This window comes from Palaemon carinicauda, chromosome 33 (genome assembly GCF_036898095.1).
Source record: "Palaemon carinicauda isolate YSFRI2023 chromosome 33, ASM3689809v2, whole genome shotgun sequence".
NCBI classification, from domain to species: Eukaryota; Metazoa; Arthropoda; class Malacostraca; order Decapoda; family Palaemonidae; genus Palaemon; species Palaemon carinicauda.
In genome coordinates this window covers 42,900,298-42,925,297 of record NC_090757.1, presented here as the reverse complement: position 1 = coordinate 42,925,297, position 25,000 = coordinate 42,900,298, and positions in this window count along the sequence as shown.

Below are 25,000 nucleotides of genomic sequence, written 5' to 3'. Positions count from 1 at the left end.
ATATATATATACATTTATATATATACATATATATATATATATATATATATATGTATATATATATACTGTATATGGTTATGTGTGCATGTTCATATGCGTTTGGAAATATTTGCATATATAGCCTATATGTATACATATACTATACGTATATGTATATACTGTATGTATGCTTATACGTATGCACACACACATATATTGTGTGTGTATATATATATATATATGTATATATATATATATATATATATATAGAGAGAGAGAGAGAGAGAGAGAGAGAGAGAGAGAGAGAGAGAGAGAGAGAGAATGTAATCTGTCACCTGCATCATCCAAATATACCTATTGATCAATTGAATGGACCATAAAAATATTTACGACTGTAGTCATAGATGACCTGAGAATCCATGCAAGCTAAAATGTTATGGTGCACACTATAACAATTTAATTTGACCCATGTGTGTTATCAACGGCGTAATGTAATCAATTTTGTTGACAAAAATACATTTAAAGACATCCCCATCTAACCCTACCGCCGAGAGAAATAAAAAAATATCACAGTGAATCATAACTGGTTTGCTTATGATAAACTTACCAGAAATGCGTTATCAATTACGATCTATCAACAAACTGAGACGTACCATAAGAGGCAAAAAGGATGTAGCGAAAAAAATATAATTCTTAATGCTTTAACGCTATTAAATTATGCTCTGCTCACACAGGGCGCTGACATTCAAAACATCGTAGGATCTCAAGGATCTTTTCTACTACCTGTTTACCTCAGAACCAAAGCCAAATGAAAATAAGGGGGATGGCCCATAAAAGAAAACCTTTGCCCCAGGTTAATAAAACTCTAAAAGCTCCAAAGGAATTAGAAAATGAAGGTCAATATCATCTAATGGAGCACTTACGGATATTCCCAGAAGCCGCCACCAGATATTCATGTAAGAAATACATTCCGCCACGAGGGTTAATTGGCAAAAAATGATTGGTCAGATCATTTGACCTGCATGGCATCTAAGGTACTTCACCCCTCGTCCACATCTCTCTCTCTCTCTCTCTCTCTCTCTCTCTCTCTCTCTCTCATATATATATGTATATATATATATATATTCATATATATATAAATATATATATATATACATATATATATATATATATATATATATATATATATATATATATATATATATATATTTATATACATGCATATATCTAATTTTATACATATACATATATACTGTACATACTGTATATGCATTATTTACACACACATATAAAAAGATAGTTCATTCTTGAGGTGGAGATGGTAGATAATGTTTATTTTTCGGGTTCACCAAAGAGTTTTTATGGATGGGGATGTTACTCCAGGCCCTTTTTCTGTCATATATATATATATATATATATATATATATATATATTCAGAAATGATATCATTCATCATACCTATGACCATATAAAAAAATTGTTGTAACTTCACAGCAAAAGAAAATTTCTCTCCAAGTTATTTAGATTCGGAACCTGTAAAGTAGGGAGAGAGATATACTTTACTGCATTTAGAAAGTTGGGGGGGGGGGAAGTTATATTTAATGTTGGAATTATAATGAAAAAGCGTGATTACCTGTCATTTAAATTTCGTTCTCCATTGCAAAAACAAATTGAATAATATACGCATTCATTGTAGGCAATAAAGTCATACATGAACGTTATACAATCCGTACTAGTCTCTACTCGGGCCTACTCCATCATGAGGCTCAATACTGCGCAAGTATTATTCCACCTAAGACCAAATTGTGGAATGAGCTTCCTTAATCGGGTAGTTGAATCAGTAGAACTTCAAAAGTTCAAACTCGCAGCAAATGTTTTTATGTTGAACAGGATTACATAAGCCCTTTTCTAGATTATATATGAAATATCTGTCTTAATGTTGGTAATATTTTTAAAATATTTTATTTAAATTTTCCATTACTTCTTATAATGTTTATTTCCCTATTTCCTTTCCTCACTGGGCTATATTTTTCTGTTGGAGCCCTTGGGCATATAGCACCTTGCTTTTCCAATCTTGTAGCTTAGGTTGTAATAATAATAATAATAATAATAATAATAATAATAATAATAATAACAATAATAATAATAATAATAATATAGACATTCAACATATCCTTAAAGAAATTGTTCTAACAAATGAATGCAGCAATACAAAACAAGGCTTTCGTACATTAATTTCAATGGCAATATAAATAATTAAATGGAATACTTTTCTAAATATTTACAGAGACCGAATAATTGAAAGTTTGCATCTTGAAGATATGTGTATAATTGATAATACTCAGATTCACTAAATAAATACTAGCGTTATATTTAGCATGATCTATTTGAAGAAAGATGTGAGATCCATATTATTATTATTATTATTATTATTATTATTATTATTATTATTATTATTATTATTATTATTATTATTATTATTAATATTACTACTACTATTATTATTATTATTATTATCATTATTATTATTATAATCAGCCAAGCCACAACCATAATTGGAAAAGCAAGATGCTATAAGCCCAAGGGCTCCAACTGGGAAAAATAGCTTAGCGAGGAAAGGAAATAAGGATATAAATAAACGATATAAGAAGTAATGAAGAATTAAAATATTTAATTTTCTTTTAAAAACAAACTATAAAAAGACTTATGTCGAGATAAACTCAACATAGGGAATAAAGAGATAAATGATAGAGAAATATTAGGGACACATCCCAGACATTGTGACCAAATATGTCTTTCAACCAGGTAATCACAACACAACCATTCTAGGGTTGGATTCCTGTAGCCCACAGTAGCTAGTGATTTGGATGAGCGATTCTCATTAGAAATTCCAATATTCTCTCTAGTCCTATTGCTGCGGTTGGTAAGTAAATCTGAAATTGTTCTCTAAGTACTTAAATCACCTTAGATATCAACGTTAGACAAATTTCCTGATAGTGAACACAAATGGTAGATTATATTTGAGAATATTTATGGTAAGGAATTTTAAGGAAAAATTTATACATGTTATTCATTGTCTTGGAAATTTATTATGTAAAAAAAAGATTTCTTCTACGAATAAAGGCCTATAAAGATTCACTGTAGATTGAAAGCTTACGAAATGAGAGAGAGAGAGAGAGAGAGAGAGAGAGAGAGAGAGAGAGAGAGAGATTTTCAGTGAACGTTAAATGTTGAAAGCATAATGAATATGAATATATGAGTTGATCACACATAATACACTGCTACAAATGCTGAATACTTTAAGTTATTTCTCATAGAATTACACATACAGGGAACAGACAGCGACCTAGTATATTGATCCGGGTTCAGCAAAAGACCCTTTAACGGCAAGACTGAAAAAAATATCCTATTCCAGGAAAAACTGGAAATGCGATGCTTTAACGAGAAAAACATTTATGTAGGATAATGCAGTAGACGGAAAATATGGCAAAATAAAAAATTTTTAAGAGCTAAATTCAAACACAAGGCAAAAATTGAAGATGAAAAATATGAATAATGCTAGAGAGGATGATGAAATAATGGATGGATGTTTCAAGCGATGGTTAATTATGCATCGGTGTTTTTATGACCAAAGCGAAAAATTAAATGTATAAAATACAGCAGTCGCAAAATCATGTTGAATAATAAAACGCTTTTATTTTTTCATGATAAACACAGAAAGCCATTTTTAATCTTCACTTTGAACTGGATTGCTATGTTTCGTTAATTCGGTTATTCTTGTACAATTTTGATTTACCAAGAACACAGTTTATTACTAATAAAATAATATTCCCTCCGAGTACAATACTCAAATATGACGAAAAGGTAAAATATAGCGAACGATGAAAAAGTAAAATATAGCAAAAAACGAAAAAATAAAATATAGCGAACTACGTAAAAGTAAAATATAGCGAACTACGTATAAGTAAAACAAAGTAAAAAAGTAAAATATAGCGAACTACGTATAAGTAAAACAAAGTAAAAAAGTAAAATATAGCGACAAAAATAGTCTACAATATACATTAAAGACAAACTATTCATAATTGATGAAGAAAAGAAAAACACACTTGCCAACATGAGAAGTCACTTATCTTTTCAGATCTGATTTCAAACTCTACAAGGACAAGCGACTTGATGTCTATCAGTGAGGGAACTGAAGACAAAAGGAATTAAATCCCAGATTAGAGTCAACTATTATGTTGATAAGAATAGAAAATCTTTATCACCTTTACAAATTTTCCTTATGGTACACTAAACGACATATGTTTAAAACAGGTGTAATCCGGGGTATATGTACTCCCAGTGGTACATTTCTACTCATGAGGGGTATTGTATATTGGATCTGAGAGAATAGCCAGACCACAATACATACGCAATACGTGAGGTAATCTGCAATAAGACTGAATAATGAAATTGTGTCACAATATCAAATTTCATTGTTTCTCTGTTTTCGACATCAATTTTAGGGGCACACAGGAATATATAAATCTGCCCAAGATGTACAAAACAAAAATGAATGTATGAAAAATTAACAAATATTTTGGCAGGCAAATAATAGAAAATACAACAGATACATTAACTTCTTTCAGTGTAATAAGATGAAATACTTATAAATCTCCTACTTATATATATCCCTGTTCTAAGTCTTGATTGTTTTCTTCTTAAACACGGGTTTGTTGAGTGTTAAGGCACGAAAAGACATTTATTTTTAGGTATAATCATTTTCATAATATCCTCCAAATGATGATATTACGTAATTGTTACCATGATATAATAAAAATAATATCAAGATTAATGATAGAAAACAGAAAACATGAGGTAAACAAATAATATAGAAAAAAATGATTAGGGTAATCAGTGTGTAAATTCAAATTTTTTTTCGAGATTATCGTGGAAATAGTTACTAAAGTTCTTAATACCTAAATTTCTATCGCTATGAAATAAATTTATTCTAATCATTATCATTCCAATTGATTCTCTCTCTCTCTCTCTCTCTCTCTCTCTCTCTCTCTCTCTCTCTCTCTCTCTCTCTCTCTCTCTCTCTCTCTCTCTCTCTCTCTTAACCTCCACCGCAAAAAGGCAATTCATTAACAGCGTTCCTACGAATTAAATCCATTGTTCTTTCCCTTTCCAAATTAAAAGAACCGAGTATACTTAACTCTATGAAATATTGCACTCTGGAACTTCCATCACCTCGTGAGCTAAGAGCGGGCGTCAGTGTGTCAGGCATTTGAAGAAGCAATTACCAATGTCAAGATCTGCCAGATGCTCAATGAGAGTCTTGGCGTTCAGGAACAAAAGAGGGAAAGGAAAAAGGAAAAGATAAAGAAGAGCGAGAATAAAAAACAACCGAAGAAGATGAAGGGTCGGAGGAAAGTTTGCAATATCATTAAAGGTAAAGATTGCGTCAAATAATAATTCCAATACACTAGAGAATTATGAAAACAAAACTATGAATGCTATGGTAAAGATAAAAGAAATATGAATAATAATAAATAACATCTTACATACAACAGAAGGCCCAGTGATGGACCAAAGGGAGATAAACAGGACATCAAAAGATAAACAAATAAACAGGACATTAACAAAAATAAACAAAGTTGGTAATGATGTCGATGATGAGACTACAAAAACAGCAGTCTAGTCGGAAAATAATTCCCATTTCTAAAATAATATTCACCAGAAATAATGGTGCATATCAGAAGTTTCTTTGAAATCAACACTGAAGACTCCCCTATGTAATAAAGAGCGAGAGTATGTACCACTTGTCCACGAAGAAAGATCCCAAGGTTGTTAAGAGAATCCTGACATTAATGTATCAAAAATATATAGCTTATTTGAATATGAAAAACACGTCTAAATGTGCAAATATTTATTATTAATCGAAAGCCAAGTAACAAACTACCAATTAGCTACGATGGTGAAGATGGGTTAATTTCAATTCTAAGTACAAAACACCTGAATTCGACAGGTATAAGTACAGCAGAATTGTCATTGACTTCTATCTTTCTTCGTGGCCAAGTGGTGGGCACTGTCGCTACAAGTTTGCCGGACCAGGGTTCGACTCCCGGACGGTCACAAGCTCTTGTCTTTGTGTGATTTCACCTGGGGCTCTGATCCCGAGGTTGTTAAGAGAATTCAGACATTAATGTATCAAAAATATATGGCTTATTTGAATATATATATATATATATATATATATATATATATATATATATATATATATATATATATATATATATTCTGTCACACTGAACGGCTACCACTCGGAAAGCACAATCTGCCACAAATTGCCCAAAATGCCGTGTGGTAATTAGGAAAGGTGGAGAGGATGGGAAGGGTTGAATCTGTGTGTGTGCACATACCTATCTACATATTTAGCTGTGTATTGTGTATTAACGTAATTTTTGCTTTTGTTTACGTCAGCTTTGTTACTGCATTTTTGTTTTATGTAAAATTTAGCACAAGATTTAGTTAATAAGGTATCAATTGTAAATTTACTTTTTTCTTCTTTTGAAGTGCAGTTTTAACCTCCTCCCCGCTCGCTTAAAGATTTATAAGTGTCTAGTTTAACACTTGTTTCTTTTCTGTGTTTTTCGCGTCCTTGGTGAGAAGAGACAACTGTGTTTACGTGCAAGGAACTTGATTGTTTGAAGACACAGTTCGAGCTCGACGCTCCCCGGACCTACTGCAGCAGGTGGCTTATGCCAGCTTTCCAGAGGATTGCGATGCCAACGTTTGATGGCTTTTAGCAGGTGCATTTCTGCCACCTGCGGTGATTTGCAATTCCTGTGTGTTCTCTTCTCCAGCCCTCAGCGCCGACGTAGGAATCCCAGCATCAAGGTGGACGCGGGAGAGACCGCCGTCAACGCATCCTCAACATAGGCAGTTGCGGGAGCTTTGGAGCTCGTGGTGACATGTAGGAAGGCAGTTGCCAGGTAGGAGATATTGTTTACCTTTCTTTTGGGTTAGGGCTCTAGTTCCCTCTCTTGGATGAGAAGTCCTGCTGAGCTGCACTCCCTACTGTAGCTGAGTGTTAGTGACGTCGCTACCTTGGTTGGAACAGTGGGTGATTTCATCCAGCCCCAAAGATTATGAGAATACATATTTTTATTTTTTTTTCTTGTGTGTGGTTAATTATTTAAATGTTCGCCTCTCTCTCGTTGAGAGTGTGGTGTTTCCCATTGGGGAATTTTGTTAATTGTTAATTGTTAATTGTTAGTTGTTAATTATTAATTCTGATTGTTAGGTAGTCACAAGGCTGACTGTTCTAAATTTTGTTGTTATTAAATATTGTTAAGTTTTCCCAATTGTTTTCGTTTCCGCTGACCATTTTACTGCTGGGTATTTTTGTAAACACTGACCTCTCTTATCGTGCAATAAGAACTTGCAGCCCGGCCCGACAAGGGTTGTAACATATTTGGCGACCGTGACAGGATTGAGAGCTCAGGGTATCGGGTATTTTCGTCGGTGGAGCAACACTCGGGTGGACTCTTCAATATTTATTTTTTGTTTTAGTGTTGCCTGTCTCCCATGAATTTTTTTTTTTGGGGGGGGGGGGTTTACGAAATGGAGGAATTTTTTTTTTTATCCAGCTGAATTTTAGGGGTCAGTTGATTGCCTTAAGTATTTGCCCCTGCTAGGTAAGAAACAATTAGTTGAGTGAGCTAAGTGGCTGGGTGTTCCACGTAAGACGACGGACACCAGGGCAGAGATATTGGTAGTAGTTAAGGATAAAATAAAACAGGAGTTACCTGAAGCTGAACATTCAGTGAGTGAGAGTGAGGTAATTGGTGATTGTGAGGAGAGTTTGAGTGAGGGTTTAGAAGAGGACAAAGTAAGTATGAGGGCTGGTCTAACTCTGTTTGAGGATCCTCCTGTCTTAAGTACCATTTACGAGGGTCCAGCTAATTTCCCCCAGGGTCCGGGTAATGTGTCCTCTAATCTGTTCTTGGCCCCCCCTAATTCTGTACCCTTCAAATCTCTGGCCCCTGTTAATGCGTTGGGTGACTCCAAGGAGGAAAAGGAAAACAAACTTATTTGCAAACGCACAGAGTTGCGAAAAAATGGAGTTTGAGGTAAACGAGTGGGTAAGGTGTCATGAGTTGGAGATGGCAAAATTAAATATAGAGATGGCTAGGTTGCAGGGGGCCAATTTGATAAGTTCTCCTAAAAATACCTTCCAAGATTGGTTTAATATAGGTGCTGCACTAAAATTGGTGCCAGTATTTGACGAAAAGGATGTCCCTGAGTTCTTTAAGGCATTTGAGCGTGTGGCCTCCTGATTGTCTTGGCCCGCAGAAATGTGGACTGTATTAATATAGTGCAGGTTAGTGGGCAAGGCAATGCAAGTGTATAATGCCTTGGAGGAAGGAGTAGCTTGGGATTACCAGAAGGTAAAAGCAACTATATGAAACACTCTGCGCAGTCTTTCATGGAGTTTGCGCGCGTCAAGAAGGAACAGTTCGACGACTGGCTGAAAAGTCATCAGATAGTCACTTTCGCTGCGTTATGTGAACTGTTGTTCCTTGAGGAGTTTAAGAAGGCGGAGTTGAGAGTTCACCTAGAGGAGGTAAAAAGTGTGAAATTAAGGTCAGTTAGCGGATGAATTTGTATTGACTCACCATTCAGGTAGCGATAGTTTTACGTATAAGAATTTAAGTAATCAAACATCTTGCTCCCCTAATAGTGGTAGGAGAAGGGAAACCTCCTCATTGACTCCCCATATCCCTCAGATTGGTAATATTAATTCTAATTCTTTTTCAGGTGATAGAGATGTGGGTAGAGTCCAAGGAGGTCCTCCTCCCCCTAAAGTTTTTGCTAATAGAGACTTCCCAGGTGGGGGAAATAACAGGTATAATGGAAATAGAAGCTTAGGCCGTAAAGGAAGCTGTTTTTGGTGCAACAAGCCCGGGTATTTCCAAAACCAGTGTAATGCTCGTAGGATGTACCTACAGCGCAATAATCAAAGTCCTGTAACCTTGGTTAATGATAAGTCATAGGTTAGTAGCAGTAGTCCTGTAGACAGAGCTGTAGTAGATAAGAGTAGTTTAGGAAATAGTAGTAAGCCTAATGCTCTTTATCCCCAAACATGACTCAAGTACAACAAATATGTGTGGCTTGGAAAGTTGATTTTTGACTCTCGGGTTGACTAGGTGAAGTTTTTTAGGGACACAGGTTCTGCCAGGTCGTTAGTCACGAAGAGGGCTCTGAATGGTTTTGAAAAATTTACAGGAAATTTTGTAGTTGGGAGGTTTTCCAGATTCAGTTGTGTCTGCTCCTTTGGTTGATGTCCGCATGTCTTTTCCACGATATGATCGCGTCACTGAGTTGGCTGTGGTGGATAGTCTACCTATCCCGGGTATTGATGGTATCCTGGGAAATGATATGCTGGATAGTGAAGGACATTGTTCCCTATATTATCAGTAAATGCTAGTCCTTTAGTTGTAATGACTCGGTCCGCAGCAAAAGCTGCTAATTTACTTGATGTAAAGAGCGATGATGACTTAATGTTAAATGGTGCAGAGTTAGATGTTTTAAGGCCTGGGCCAGTAGAGAGTAGTTGTTGTGATGTAGTTAATATGAAACTTGATTGGGACAAAGCTGCTTTTATTAAAGGTCAAAAAGATTAATTTAATTTTGATTTGGGCAATGTTAAGGATCTGACTAAACCTAAGTTTGGAGTTGTAAAGGCCTTATTATATAGGTTTAGTTATTCGGCATCTGATAATTTGAATAAAACTGGTCGGGTGGAACAGATTGTGGTACCTTCTCAATTCAGAAATTCTGTTTAGGAGTTAGCTCATACTAATTTTTTTTTTCAGGTCATTTGGGTGTGTTAAAAACTTTTCATAGCTTGGCTAGGTATTTTTGGTGGCCTGGAATTAAATTGAGTATGAAGCAGTTTATCAGAGTGTGAAACTTGCCAGGTTATGGGTAAACCAAATCAGGGGATCCCTAAAGCCCGGTTGCATTCCATACCTGCTATAGGTGATCCATTTTCTGAGTTAGTAATTGATGTGGTAGGTCCCTTACCCAAAACTGAAACAGGTTACGTATATTTACTAACTATCATAGATAAAGCCTCTTGCTTTCCTGAAGCTATACCTATCAGGCATATTACTTCCAAAGTTGTCTTTGAAAAATTAATGGATATCTTTTCCAGGTATGGTCTCCCTTGTGTAATTCAGACCAACTGAGGGACGAATTTCACAAGTAAGGTATTTAGGGGCAAGTGTGCTGAACTGGCCATTCAGCACGTTACCAACGTACCTTATCACCCGGAGAGTCAAGGGGTGATGGAAAGGTTCCACCAAACCCTCAAGTCTGTCCTGAAAAAACATTATGATCATGATAGTGACTGAGACAAAGCCCTCCCTTTTGCCCTCTTTGCTATTAGGAATCACCCTAACTCTTCCACTGGTGTAGTTCCTTTCGAGTTTGGTATTTGGGCACAAGGTTCGTGGACCATTGGAAATTGATTTTGAAATGCTCAAATCCAACCAGAAAGAGGAAAAAAATTTTAAAAGGTTTGTGGAAGACTTGAAGGGAAGAATGGTTAGTGCCTCGAAGTTTGCCAGGGAAAATTTGGAACGGTCCCAGTCAGTAATGAAGAACAACTTTGACAAAAAGGTAAAGGTCCATTCATTAGAACCTGGGGGGTTGGTTTTTGTACTGAGTAAGGACCCGGATAGTTTTCTCGAACGAAGATATAAGGGCCCTTGGAAGGTTTTGAGGAAACTGTCAGAGGTTAACTATGAAATTGAAGCTCCCGGTTCAAGCCGTAAATGTAGAATATTCCATGTTAATTGTCTGAAACCTTATATTGGTAAGCAAGGTGATCCATTAACAATAGTGTCCGAGCCTGTGTCTGTGGTATTGGATGTGCCTCCCGAGGACTCTGATGAGTTAGGGTGTCGGTTTCCTTCGGATGCATAGGGTGAAAATATGCAAAATTTCGAGATTTTAAAAAGTAGTTTAGATAATTTAGATGTTAACAAACGGGAACATATACTCAATTCAATTTATTCCTTTTTAGATCTTTTTCAGGATGCCCCAGGTAGGACAAATATTTTACGTCATGACATTGATGTAGGTGATACTTCCTCTGTGAAGCAGAATCCTTACTTTCTGAACCCAGTAAAATGGGATTTGGTCAGTAAGGAGATAGAGTAAGTTGAAACATAAACTTATTCAACCATATGTAAGTCCCTGGAGCTCTCCTATTGTATTAGTAAAGAAAGCAGACGGTAAGTTCTGCATGTGTGAGGACTACCCTAAAGTGAACACCAATACCAAAAAAGATTCTTTTCCTCTCCCTCGTATTGATGATTGGCTGGATCGGATTGGTTCTGTCAAATTTATTACTAAGCTGGATCTTTTAAAGGGTTATTGGCAGGTTCCATTGTTTGACTGAGCTCCTGAAATATCCGCATTTGTCGCTCGCTTTGGCCTATGCGGGTAAAATGTTATGCCTTTGGGAATGAAAAATGCTGCATGTACTTTTCAAAGGCTCATGAATAAGGTAATTTGTGGATTGGAAGGAGTGGAGCTTTATATTGATGACTTGGTAATATATAGTAATGACTGGGATATCCACATGTAAAGGTTATGTAAGGTTTTTGAAGCCCTTAGTTCTGCAGGGTTAGCTGTTAATTTGGCTAAGTGTGAATTGGGCCAGGCCAAGGTTTGTTATTTGGGTCACGAGGTTGGTTTAGGTCAGGTGGCTCCGGAATAAGCTAACCTCGAGGCAATTATAAATTTGAAAAGGCCTGGTAATGTTAGAGAGGTAAGAAGAGCGCTGGGCATGACGGGTTATTACCGCAGATTTGTGCGTAATTTACGTTGATCTTGCTTAGCCTCTTACAAGTTTATTAGAAAAAGGAAAAAAGTTCTGGTGGTCGGATCAGTGTGAAGAATCTTTTAATAAACTTAAATCAGTATTAATTACTAACCCCATTTTAATTTCCCCAGATTTTCAGAAGCCTTTTATTATAGCAGTAGATGTCAGCGATGTAGGCATTGGTGGTGTCCTTTTTCAGAAAACGGAGGACGGTGTTCATCCTGTCTTACTACAGTAAAAAGCTTCTGGCGGCGGAAAAACGTTACTCCCCTATAGAAAAGTAAGCTCTTTCTTTGGTCCGCGCTCTTAAATATTTCAAGCCGTATGTGACAAATATTTCTTTCCCGGTTGAGATATGGACGGATCACAATCCTCTGGTTTTCATCGAGCGGATGAAGGGAGCAAACCAGACGATTTTGCACTGGGCCCTTTTTCTACAGGAATTCAATTTGGTTATAAGACATGATAAAGGGACTGACAACAAAATTCCTGACACCCTTTCTAGAATTTAGTGTGCTTGCCTGATCCTTCTCATACGCCACCTTGCTCGTTTCTCCTATGAGGTTGTATAAAAAAAAAATTGTTAGCTTTGTAGATAAAGTTTAGGAGGTCTAGTTTTATGAAGATCCTCCTAAAATTAATTATTGATTTGTCCCGATATACTAAGACTTTTGATTGTATAATAATATATATGACTTTTTGGACTATAATGCCGGTGTATTGTAGGTTAAGGTGTATGTCTGTGGGAGTACCTGTAAGTTTATTTAGATTTAGCTAGGTAGGTTTATTTCCATAGCATTGGAGATTTTTTTTTTTGGACTAAGTACAGTAATATTGGATCTTTAAAATTATGGTAAGCTATATAAAGCTTTTGGCTTGTATTCTTTAGGGGTACTTTCTGTTTGGTATTAGGTTTATTGTTCTATTTATATACTTATTGTTCTTAATTTACAGGTGCATTTCCATTTGTATATAAAAGAAAAAAATAATTTTTAAAAAATTATTTTTTCTTCGGGGAGGAATGTATTATGTATTAACGTAATTTTTACTTTTGTTTACGTCAGCCTTGTTACTACATTTTTGTTTTATGTAAAATTAGCATAAGATTTAGTTAATAAAGTATTAATTGTAAATTTAATTCTTTTTCTTTTGAAGTGCTGTTTTAACCTCCTCCCCGCTCACTTAAAGATTTATAAGTATCTAGTTTAACGCTTGTCTCTTTCCTGTGTTTTTCGAGTCCTTGGTGAAAAGAGACAACTGTGTTTACGTGCAAGGAACTCAATTGTTTGAAGACACAGTTAGAACTTGACGCTCCCCGGACCTACTGCAGCAGGTGGCTTATGCCAGCTTTCCAGAGGATTGCGACGCCAACGTTTGACGGCTTTTAGCATGCGCATTTCTGCCACCTGCGGTAATTTGCAATTCCTGTGTGTTCTCTTCTCCAGCCCTCAGCGCCGACGTAGGAATCCCAGCATCAAGGTGGACGCGGGAGAGACCGCCGTCAACGCATCCTCAACATAGGCAGTTGCGGGAGCTTTGGAGCTCGTGGTGACATGTAGGAAGGCAGTTGCCAGGTAGGAGATATTGTTTACCTTACTTTTGGGTTGGGGCTCCATTTCCCTCTCTTTGATGAGGAGTCCTGCTGAGTTGCACTCCCTACGGTAGCCGTGTTAAGGCCGATTCACACGACCCGTTATCTTTCCGACAGGCTGGGTGGTGGCTAACCGCCGTCGAAATGTTGTACATTCACACGAGGCGTTCCGCATCTGTTTACCAGCGCATGGTTTACTTAGACTCTGTCACGTGAGGACCGAGTACATTACGATAATTTTGACACTTTAAGATGTTGGTTGATAACTGTGTTGATAAAATAAGTTATGCAACTTCATAATGCTTTATGCACCATGCCAAGAATATTAAAATTGCGATAAACTTACCTGTTTTATTTAATGCCTCTCCAGTCTTTTTCCATATCTTTTATTTATGTAAATTATTTCTATACATCTTGTTTTTGTCATGTCAAACATCTCCTCATACCCTTGAAAAAGTTCAATTAACCTCTAATACATGGTGTCAACAACAAACTAACTAATTTCTATGATTCTATACTATGAGGAAAAGTCGGGGTTGTAGGCCACGAAACGAACGGGTACAATACAGGTCCTCATTCACACAAAACATCATCCACCCGCTGGTTGGGACGGGTGGCTAACGTCTGTCAAACCGGACGAGGTTTCTTGGAAAAAAAGCCGGGCCAACTCGGACGGCTGACGTCCGAGGACCGCCGTCAGCCAGCCTAACGGGTCGTGTGAACAGTTGCATTTGAATACACGTAAGAAAGCTAGACGCTGGTTAACCGACGGCCAGCCTGTCGGAACGAAAACGGGTCGTGTGAATCGGCCTTTAGTGAAGTCGCTACTTTGGTTGGAGTAGGGGGTTGATTTCATCCAGCCCCAAAGAGTGTGAGAATACATATTTTTATTTTTTTTTCTTGTGTGTGTGGTTAATCATTTAAATGTTCGACTCGCTGTCGTTGGGAGTGTGGTGTTTCCCGTTGGGGAATTTTGTTAATTGTTAATTGTTAGTTGTTAATTATTAATTCTGATTGTTAGGTAGTCACAAGGCTGACTGTTCTAAATTTTCTTGTTATTAAATATTGTTGTTTTCCCCAAGTGTTTTCGTTTCCGCTGACCATTTTACTGCTGGGTATTTTTATAATCACTGACCTCTCTTATCGTGCAATAAGAACTTGCACCACGGCCCGACAAGGGTCGTAAAACCGTGATATTTGACGGATCGTGTACACTACTTTATCTTATAAAGTGCGACTCCTTAGTAAAACAGTGCACTGGAAAGGGACACATTCATATATGTAAATCATGGACGAACCTTCAACAGCATCAGCCACTTCGTACACAAACACATAATGTTATATTCATTCGCCATCAAATAATCAATACTTTATACGAAAATCTCACAACCGGATTTTTATTCTCTTTCTTTTATGCCAGACATTACTTCTGAGTTTAGAAAAGACGTTTGGAATTGTAATCGAAGATATTACTATATATATGTATATATATATTTGTATAGACTTATATTGATGCATACTGTACATATGTATACGTGTGTATATACACAATAATAAATATATATACATATATATATATATACACATATACATATGTATATATATATATATATATATATATATATATATATATATATATATATATATATATATATATACATACATATATATATGCATAAAAATCACAGGAAAACGTGATGCTCAGATGCAGAAGATCCACAGGGAAAATGAAAATACGAAATATACGATTAAGTCCTGACTAGTTTCGTGATGCCTCCTCTGAAGAAGTATCACGAAACTAGTCAGGACTTAATCGTATATTTCGTATTTTCATTTTCCCTGTGGTTCTTCTGCATATATATATATATATATATATATATATATATATATATATATATATTATAAGATTTACACACACACACACACACATATATATATATATATATGTATATATATATACAGTATATATATATAAACTCTTCATAATGCTTTTTACCATGTTTAAAAAAATCACAATAACCGATGTGCAAAGTTAAATGACAAAATTCGGTCTTAAGAAAGTAGAATGTCTAGAAAATCCTTATACGATTCGCAACGTCTCATAGATTACAAAAATATGTAAAATTAATAAATATTGATAGCATCCAATGCAGTGAAGGTCTTGTCAGTGGATTCAATTAAAAATTGCCTTTAAATCGAATAAAATGTGGCCGATTTCCAAAACTCATGTGGCCAAAGGCTGAAAAAGAGAAAAAATTCCACATGAAAAGGGGAGAATTGTAGACCTGTTTTGAGAATAAAGCTTAAATTCGCAAACATTTAGCCAACTGAATACTTTGCTTTCCCGGTATGTCCCACAATGTTGCAAATAATTACATGCAAGAATCTGCATGTTCCGTTTCCCAAACCCGTATCTTCACAAAGTTTATTTTGCTTTCTTTTTTCTTTCCCAGTATATTCAACTTCAGACCGTACGAGATACGGAAGTTACCAAATAATGTTTTAGTAATTAGCGACGCTTACTGTCACTTTATTTTAAATGTAGAACGGGAATTTTCGCCAAACAATAAAGAAATGGGGCCAGATAGGCTTAAAATATGAAAAAAATATGTCGTCTTGGAAAAAACTTTTTTTTAATATCCAAATAATACGGTTGAAAATTCAAAGTCATATTTCGGTAACTCACATGAGTGTGTTCGATATGAACATGCAATAACTAAAAACATACTTAATCAACATAGGAATGGTTCAATTCGAGTCAAAACCAAAAGATTACTCTGGCCAACGATGAAAAATGGAATTGTATATATACATATTTTTTTCTAAGAAAACAACTGTACTTAGATATCTAATATAAAAATTAGAAAATATGAGGCAAAAAACCTACTTCTTAGAGGTTTAAAAGTTTCTCATGAATGGCAGAGGCAAGGGACAGTGATATTGTCCTATCGAGCAGGACAATGCCCTAGATACTACATATGATCAGTGTCCAAGCCCCTCTTCACTCAAGCTAGGACCAAGGGGGGCTCGGCAATGGCTGCTGATGACTCAGCAGATACACCTATAGGCTCCCCCCAAACCCCCCACCCTTAGCTCACAAGGATGGTGAGGTTGCAGTGACCAAAGAAACTAACGAGTTTGAGCGGGACTTGAACCCCAGTCTTAAGATATATTTTAACCAAAAGCATATTAAAATCCAACGTGAAAGGAACACTGTGAATGGCCGCTGGTTAAATATCCAATGTCAGTAACTGAGCCTGGTGTTAACGAGAACAATTCTCTCTATATGGGACCTAAGTGACTCTTCTAAATTTTACTAAGAGATCAGCTTTGGTCTCTTCTTTCCATTCGCTTTAGAATGCACGCGAACAAGTTTCTCATTGTCTGTCATATTTTGAAATGTTATGATCCCAAATAATTATCAATCATTCATTCGTATTTTGAAAGTCATTAAAATACCTTTTCTTTGTGCTTGTTCGCCTTCCACGTTAGTACTTTTTGAAACAGGGTTAACTGATTAAGAAATGAGGCCTCGTCATGATTGACATTAGGCCAAATCAGTCCATCACGATATTAATCCCCTTTAGATCCTTTTAGAGTTGAGGGAGAATTGGTCTGACTTTTTCCGACCTTGCATTTTTCTTAGATCTGTGTGCAATATCAGACATTGGTATTTGAAGTAATAGTGATATTTGATTAAAAAGGGCATTGAAAATCCTTCAGAGCCCTTGTCATCACTTTGGTAAAATGACATTAGAATAAATTGATATAAACTAAGAACTCTAAAACTGATTACATATTAAATCATCGCACTAAATCCCACAAATCAGCAAAACGCCTGTTTATTTCAGAGCCTTAAGATTGATTTTGATTGATATAGAGATCTCTGGCATCCTGATCACATTCTAAAGATTAACGTTCTTCGATCATGAATTAAAGAGGAGGATGGAGCCTTTAGACGATATCATTTCCTCCTAAATTTACAGGTGAAAAGTTAGATGAAATTCAAAAAATATATCCTTAATTTAGTTTAATGGATCGTCACAGATTATCCCCGTGAAAAGCGTTTTAAGATTGATATGAGTAAGGAAATTTTCAGAGTGATGAATTTCCATCACCTAAATATATTGGTCAGATCCTTTAACTAATATTATACCAGGCGTGGGGGCTCACACACACACACACACACACACATATATATATATATATATATATATATATATATATATATATATATATATGTATATATATATATATATATATATATATATATACATATATATATATATATATATAAATATATATATATATATATATATATATATGTATTTATATATACATATATATATATATATATATATATATATATATATATTTCTTTCTTTCCGGTCACGCTGACCGGAATAGCCAAACATATGATTACACAGGAGAGGGGAAGGAAAGGGTCAAATCTGTGCGTGTGCATATATATATATATATATATATATATATATATATATATATATATATATATATATATATATATATATACTCCCCTGACGTAGATCCAAAATCTATCGAATTCCTCGTCTCTCATAGCTTCGAATAAACATACGCAACCTAAAAATCTAAAGATTCTTATTCTAAGCTATATATACATGAAAAAAAAAATTCCTCTTCCGCCTTCGGTGAAAACGCGAGTGGCTTTCTTCTGGGAAAACTCCGTCCACTCGGTTCAACGAGGCAGAGTAAAAAGTAGTCTTATTAATGCTCATAATTGTGTGAAGGCTCTCGAGAGAATTCTTGTCAATGGGAGGAATGTAAGTACTTGCGCCGACTCCAGTGTTTAAATACCCAAATTGAAAAGAAGGGCAAATACTAACATGGAACACTGGGCTGAAAATACATATGTTCCTGTTATCTCTCTCTCTCTCTCTCTCTCTCTCTCTCTCTCTCTCTCTCTCTCTCTCTCTCTCTCTCTCGCTCTCTTTCTCTCTCTCTCTCTCTCTCTCTCTCTCTCTCTCTCTCTCTCTCTCTCTCTCTCTCTCTCTCACCATATCCCTTTTCTGAAACATTGAATTTTGTAAGTAATAATTTGATTATTGACATAAATCCATTATATGGACACATATGGTGATAGCTGGAAAGTCTACATATCCATACTGACACTAATATTGATAAAAAATACCGGATCCCCAATGATTCGATTACCCTTAAATAAGGGGTTGGTTGCCTTGAGTTTTATTTTTAACTCCTTCAATCTAGTCTCTACCTCCATCAAAACCGTTCACCTACAAATCATCTTTCACTCTATTACCTCTCGTGTTTTCCTTATATGACAACGTGTTATACAATAGAAGGCCATTAATTCATATCGATATCCTTATGCATAAACTTATACACACATAATATACACACACACACACACATATATATATATATATATATATATATATATATATATATATATACATATATAGATAGATAGATAGATAGATAGATAGATCTATTTATATATATATATATATATATATATATATATATATATATATTTACAAATATATATATATATAATATATATATATATATATATATATATATATATATATATATATATATATATATATATATATAAATCCCTTTCTGATGTGGGGGAGAGGGTGACTTAACAAGGTGATAGGATTTGTGTATCACCACGATCACAAAGATGTACGGTGCTTTAGTTCGGGTCACCCATACTACGTTCATTTACTGTGAGCGATCAGACTAAAGTCTCCCACCATCATTATTCCGCAGTGGCCAGCGTAGTGATGAAAATGGCCAAATCCCAGACATGACTAAGGACATGTCTGAGGCCTTTGTTTTGACTAAATACGGCTGCCTCTATTGTTGTTGCTGTTGTGTTGTGGGAAGAAAAGGAAATATATATATATATATATATATATATATATATATATATATATATATATATATATATATACACACATACTGTATATATATACACACATATATATATATATACATATGTGTTTGTGTGTGTGTGTTAAGTTTCAATAACAAAAAACAAAGACTTATGAACGTCATCAGCAATACTATGCTTTTCATTCTAATGAGAAAGCCAAAATGTCCCGTGTAAAAAACGCATCCCATAACTTAATTTTCCACAATTTCAGTGGAACATATAACCATATTTCCCTGTGTTATGAAAAGAAGCAATTTCCCATTGTCAAAGGCAAATGCGGAGGCCCGACGCTGGACCTGAAGTCGCACCGTAAAAAGGAGAGAATTGATGGTGAGGGAGAGGAGGAATGTTAGAGAGGGGAGTAGGGAGAGGAGGGATAGTACTGGAGGTGGGGGGCGGGAGGTTGGAAGGTCGAAACGAGGGGAAACTAACTATCTCAACAATGGCAGCCTTTAGTGGCTATTTTCTCCGCGGAACTTGAGATAATTTTCTGATTAAGGGGTAGGAATGTCTATAAACGCTTGGAATTGGAAGGGAAAATGGAAGCAGATTCACGAGTTACGAAGTCTAACAGGAAGGTTAGGAAGAATGGGCATAAGGAATCTGCGATAAATAAGATGGCCTGACGATACAGAGAGAGAGAGAGAGAGAGAGAGAGAGAGAGAGAGAGAGAGAGAGAGAGAGAGAGAGAGAGAGAGTACTTGGCTCTCGAAGTGCAAAATGAATAAATGAAAGATACAGAGATCAGGTTTTATGTGTCATTAGGGCTGAGTATGATGGCTACTAACCCTAGCTTAGAGTATTACTGTCCAATGCGGGTTATGTACGTCTGTGTGGGGTTTGGGTTAGAGGGAAGGAGAGGGTGAAGTTGAACGGAAACCCATTATGTCATCAAGAATCAATCATCAAAGACACAAAGTAAAATAATCAGGAGAAGGTAGTAGGTTGGCCAGGGCACCAGACACTCGTTGAGATACTACCACTAGAGAGTTATGGGGTCCTTTGGCCAGACAGTACTACATTGGATCATTCTCTCTGGTTACGGTTCACTTTCCCTTTGCCTACAGATAAACCGAGTAATAGGGGGTGTTTTTTTTTTCCAGATTCTCCTCTGTCCTCATACACCTGACAACACTGAGATTACCAAACAATTCTTCTTCACCCAAAGGGGTTAACTACTGCACTGTAATTGTTCAGTGGCTACTTTCCTCTAGGTAAGGGTAGAAGAGACTCTTTAGCTAAGGTAGGCAGCTCTTCTAGGAAAAGGACACTCCAAAATCAAACCATTGTTCTCTGGTCTTGGGTAGTGCCATAGCCTCTCTACCATAGTCTTCCACTGTCTATCGGGTTAGAATTCTCTTGCTTGATGGTACACTCGCCCGCACTATTTCATCTAATTTCTCTTCCTCTTGCTTTGTTAACGTTTTTATAGTTTATATACTAAATATTTACTTTAATGTTGTAACTGTTCTTAAAATATTTTATTTTCTCTTTTCCTTTCCGTACTGGGGTATTTTACCTGTTGGGCCCCTTGAGCTTATAACATCCTGCTTTTCCAATTAGGGTTGTAGCTTAGCAAGTAATAATAATAATAACAATAATAATAACAATAACAATAGATAGTAACTAGATAAAAACAAAAATTAAATGATGTCACTAGAATGACCGCTAAAATAAAATGGAAATAGCAGCTAATTATGTCATCTGTATTCTATTTTAAATACTAAAAGAAAGCAAAGAAAAAAAAATTCATCCCAAATCAACTATAAATATAATACGAACAAGATAAGTAGACAATGATTAAATAACTTTAAATCACTCAACAAAATAAACAATTCCCAACAATTATATAAACGTGAGTATAAAGACTAAAAGTTTTATATAAAAAAAATCAAATTTAAAACGTTTTGAATAAATTTCTAGACACACCGAATCCACCCAAGATCAGATTACGACCAAGTAGATTTCACATGAGCTTGATCCAGCGAGTTTACAATGATCCTTTTTTTTGTAAAAATAAAAAGGAGAAGAAAAAAACAGATGACTAGCTTTTAAATCCTTTCCGTCTCGGCTGAGGCCTTTCAACAACCGTCGTCGTAAGAGAAGTTTGTGAAGTTTGTGAATCTCCAACCAAACTCCTTTCTAAAGGTCAAAGTTGGCGAAGTTAGACAATTCATTGTTGCCAACTTCGGCCTACAAGAAGAACTAACAGTCGGAAACTAACGACAATTCTTTATTTAGAGAAATAGGTTTCAAAGGATTTTAAGTTTAGAGATGCAGAGATGACAATTTCCACGAAGGATGAAGAGATTTCAAAATCGGGTTAAGTTAGGGAATTTAAAATATTTAGCAAAGAAGTGAAATATTCAACAAAGATTTAAAACTGTTAACACAGAACTGGAACAGTAAACAAAGAAAGTAAACGAAGATTTGAAACAGTTAAAAAACTGACACAACAAATATTTGAACCACTGTAACAACAAAGATTTGAAACAGTTAATAAAGAAGTGAAACAACAGATTTGAAACAGTTAATAAAGAACTGAAACAACTAAGATTTGAAACAGTTAATAAAGAACTGAAACAACAGATTTGAAACAGTTAATAAAAAAACTGAAACAAAGATTTGAATCAGTTAATAAAGAACTGAAACAACAAAGATTTGAAACAGTTAATAAAGAACTGAAACAACGAAGATTTGAAACAGTCAATTAAGAACTGAAACAACAGATTTGAAACAGTTAATAAAGAACTGAAACAACAAAGATTTGAAACAGTTAATAAAGAACTGAAACAAAAAAGATTTGAAACATTTAATAAAGAACTGAAACAACAAAGATTTGAACCGGTTAATAAAGATCTGAAACAACAAAGATTTGAAACAGTTAATAAAGAACTGAAACAACAAAGATTTGAAACAGTTAATAATGAACTGAAACAACAAAGATTTAAACCGGTTATTAAAGAACTGAAACAACAAAGATTTGGAACAGTTAATAAAGACCTGAAACAACAAAGATTTGGAACAGTTAATAAAGAACGGAAACAACCAAAATTTGAAACAGTTAATAAAGAACTGAAACAACAAAGTTTTGAAACAGTTAATAAAGAGCTGAAACAACAAAGATTTGGAACAGTTAATAAAGAACTGAAACGACAAAGATTTGAAACAGTTAATAAAGAACTGAAACAACAGATTTGAAACAGTTAATAAAAAATGAAACAACAAAGATTTGAAACAGTTAATAAAGAAGTGAAACAACTGATTTTAAACAGTTAATAAAGAACTGAAACAACTAAGATTTGAAACAGTTAATAAAGAACTGAAACAACAGATTTGAAACAGTTAATAAATAAACTGAAACAACAAAGATTTGAAACAGTTAATAAAGAACTGAAACAACAGATTTGGAACAATTACTAAAGAACTGAAACAACAAAGATTTGAAACAGTTAATAAAGAACTGAAACAACAGACTTGGAACAATTAATAAAGAACTGAAACAACAAAGATTTGAAACAGTTAATAAAGAATTGAAACAACAAGGATTTGAAACGGTTAATTCAGAACTGACACAACAGATTTGAAACAGTTAATAAAGAACTAAAACATCAAAGATTTGAAACATTTAATAAAGAACTGAAACAACGAAGATTTGAAACAGTTAATAAAGAACTGAAACAAAACAGATTTGAAACAGTTAATAAAGAACTGAAACAACAGATTTGAAACAGTTAATAAAGAACTGAAACAACAAAAATTTGAATGAACTGAAACAACAAAGATTTGAAACAGTTAATAAAGAACTGAAACAACAGACTTGGAACAATTAATAAAGAACTGAAACAACAAAGATTTGAAACAGTTAATAAAGAATTGAAACAGCAAGGATTTGAAACGGTTAATTCAGAACTGACACAACAGATTTGAAACAGTTAATAAAGAACTAAAACATCAAAGATTTGAAACATTTAATAAAGAACTGAAACAACAAAGATTTGAAACAGTTAATAAAGAACTGAAACAAAACAGATTTGAAACAGTTAATAAAGAACTGAAACAACAGATTTGAAACAGTTAATAAAGAACTGAAACAACAAAAATTTGAATGAACTGAAACAACAAAGATTTGAAACAGTTAATAAAGAATTGAAACAACAAGGATTTGAAACGGTTAATTCAGAACTGACACAACAGATTTGAAACAGTTAATAAAGAACTAAAACATCAGAGATTTGAAAAATTTAATAAAGAACTGAAACAACAAAGATTTGAAACACTTAATAAAGAACTGAAACAAAAAAGATTTGAAACATTTAATAAAGAACTGAAACAACAAAGATTTGAAACCGTTAATAAAGAACTGAAACAACAGATTTGAAACAGTTAATAAAGAACTGAAACAACAAAAATTTGAATGAACTGAAACAACAAAGATTTGAAACAGTTAATAAAGAACTGAAACAACAGATTTGAAACAGCTAATAAAGAACTGAAACAACAAAGATTTGAAACAGTTAATAATGAACTGAAACAACAAAGATTTAAACCGGTTATTAAAGAACTGAAACAACAAAGATTTGAAACAGTTGATAAAGAACTGAAACAACAGATTTGAAACAGCTAATAAAGAACTGAAACAACAAAGATTTGAAACGGTTAATAAAGAACTGAAACAACAGATTTGAAACAGCTAATAACGAACTGAAACAACAAAGATTTGAAACAGTAAATAATGAACTGAAACAACAAGATTTAAACCGGTTATTAAAGAACTGAAACAACAAAGATTTGAAACAGTTAATAAAGAATGGAAATAACCAAAATTTGTAACAGTTAATGAAGAACTAAAACGACCAAAATTTTAAACAGTTAATAAGGAACTGAAAAAACAAACATTTGAAACAGGTAACAATGAAATGATGCAATTAAGAAAGGATAAGAATAGTCAACAATAAACCAGCTTTGATAAATAAAACTAATAGTAAAAATGAATCAAGAACAAAATAAAATTTATATGAATAATTCTCACTAGATCTAAATGCAGCAAAACAAATATACAGTATATAGAAAGAATAATTTCATCATGAAAGGAAAACATGGAATAATTCAGAAACAGTAAATTGTTATGCAGCAATGACTGACACTTGGAATAAAAATAGCATTTATGAAATGTCAGATATATAAAGAGGAAATTAAAAATGAAATATGAAACTAAATATATTACTCTCGAATTGCATTTTGTAAGTAACTTTCCCTTTGCCTAGACATAAACCGAATAGTCTGACCTGTTCTTCACAGATTCTCCTCTGTCCTCATACACCTGACAACACTAAGATTACCAAACAATTCTTCTTCACCCAAAAGTTTAACTACAGCACTGTAATTATTCAGTGGTTACTTTCCTTTTGGTTTGGATAGAAGAGACTCTTCTAGGAGGACATCCAAAATCAAACCATTGTTCTCTAGTCTTGGGTAGTGCCATAGCCTCTGTACCATGGTCTTCCACTGTCTTGGGTTAGAGTTCTCTTTCTTGAGGGTACACTCAGGCACACTATTCTACCTAATTTATCTTCATCTTGTTTTGTTAAAGTTTTTATAGTTTATA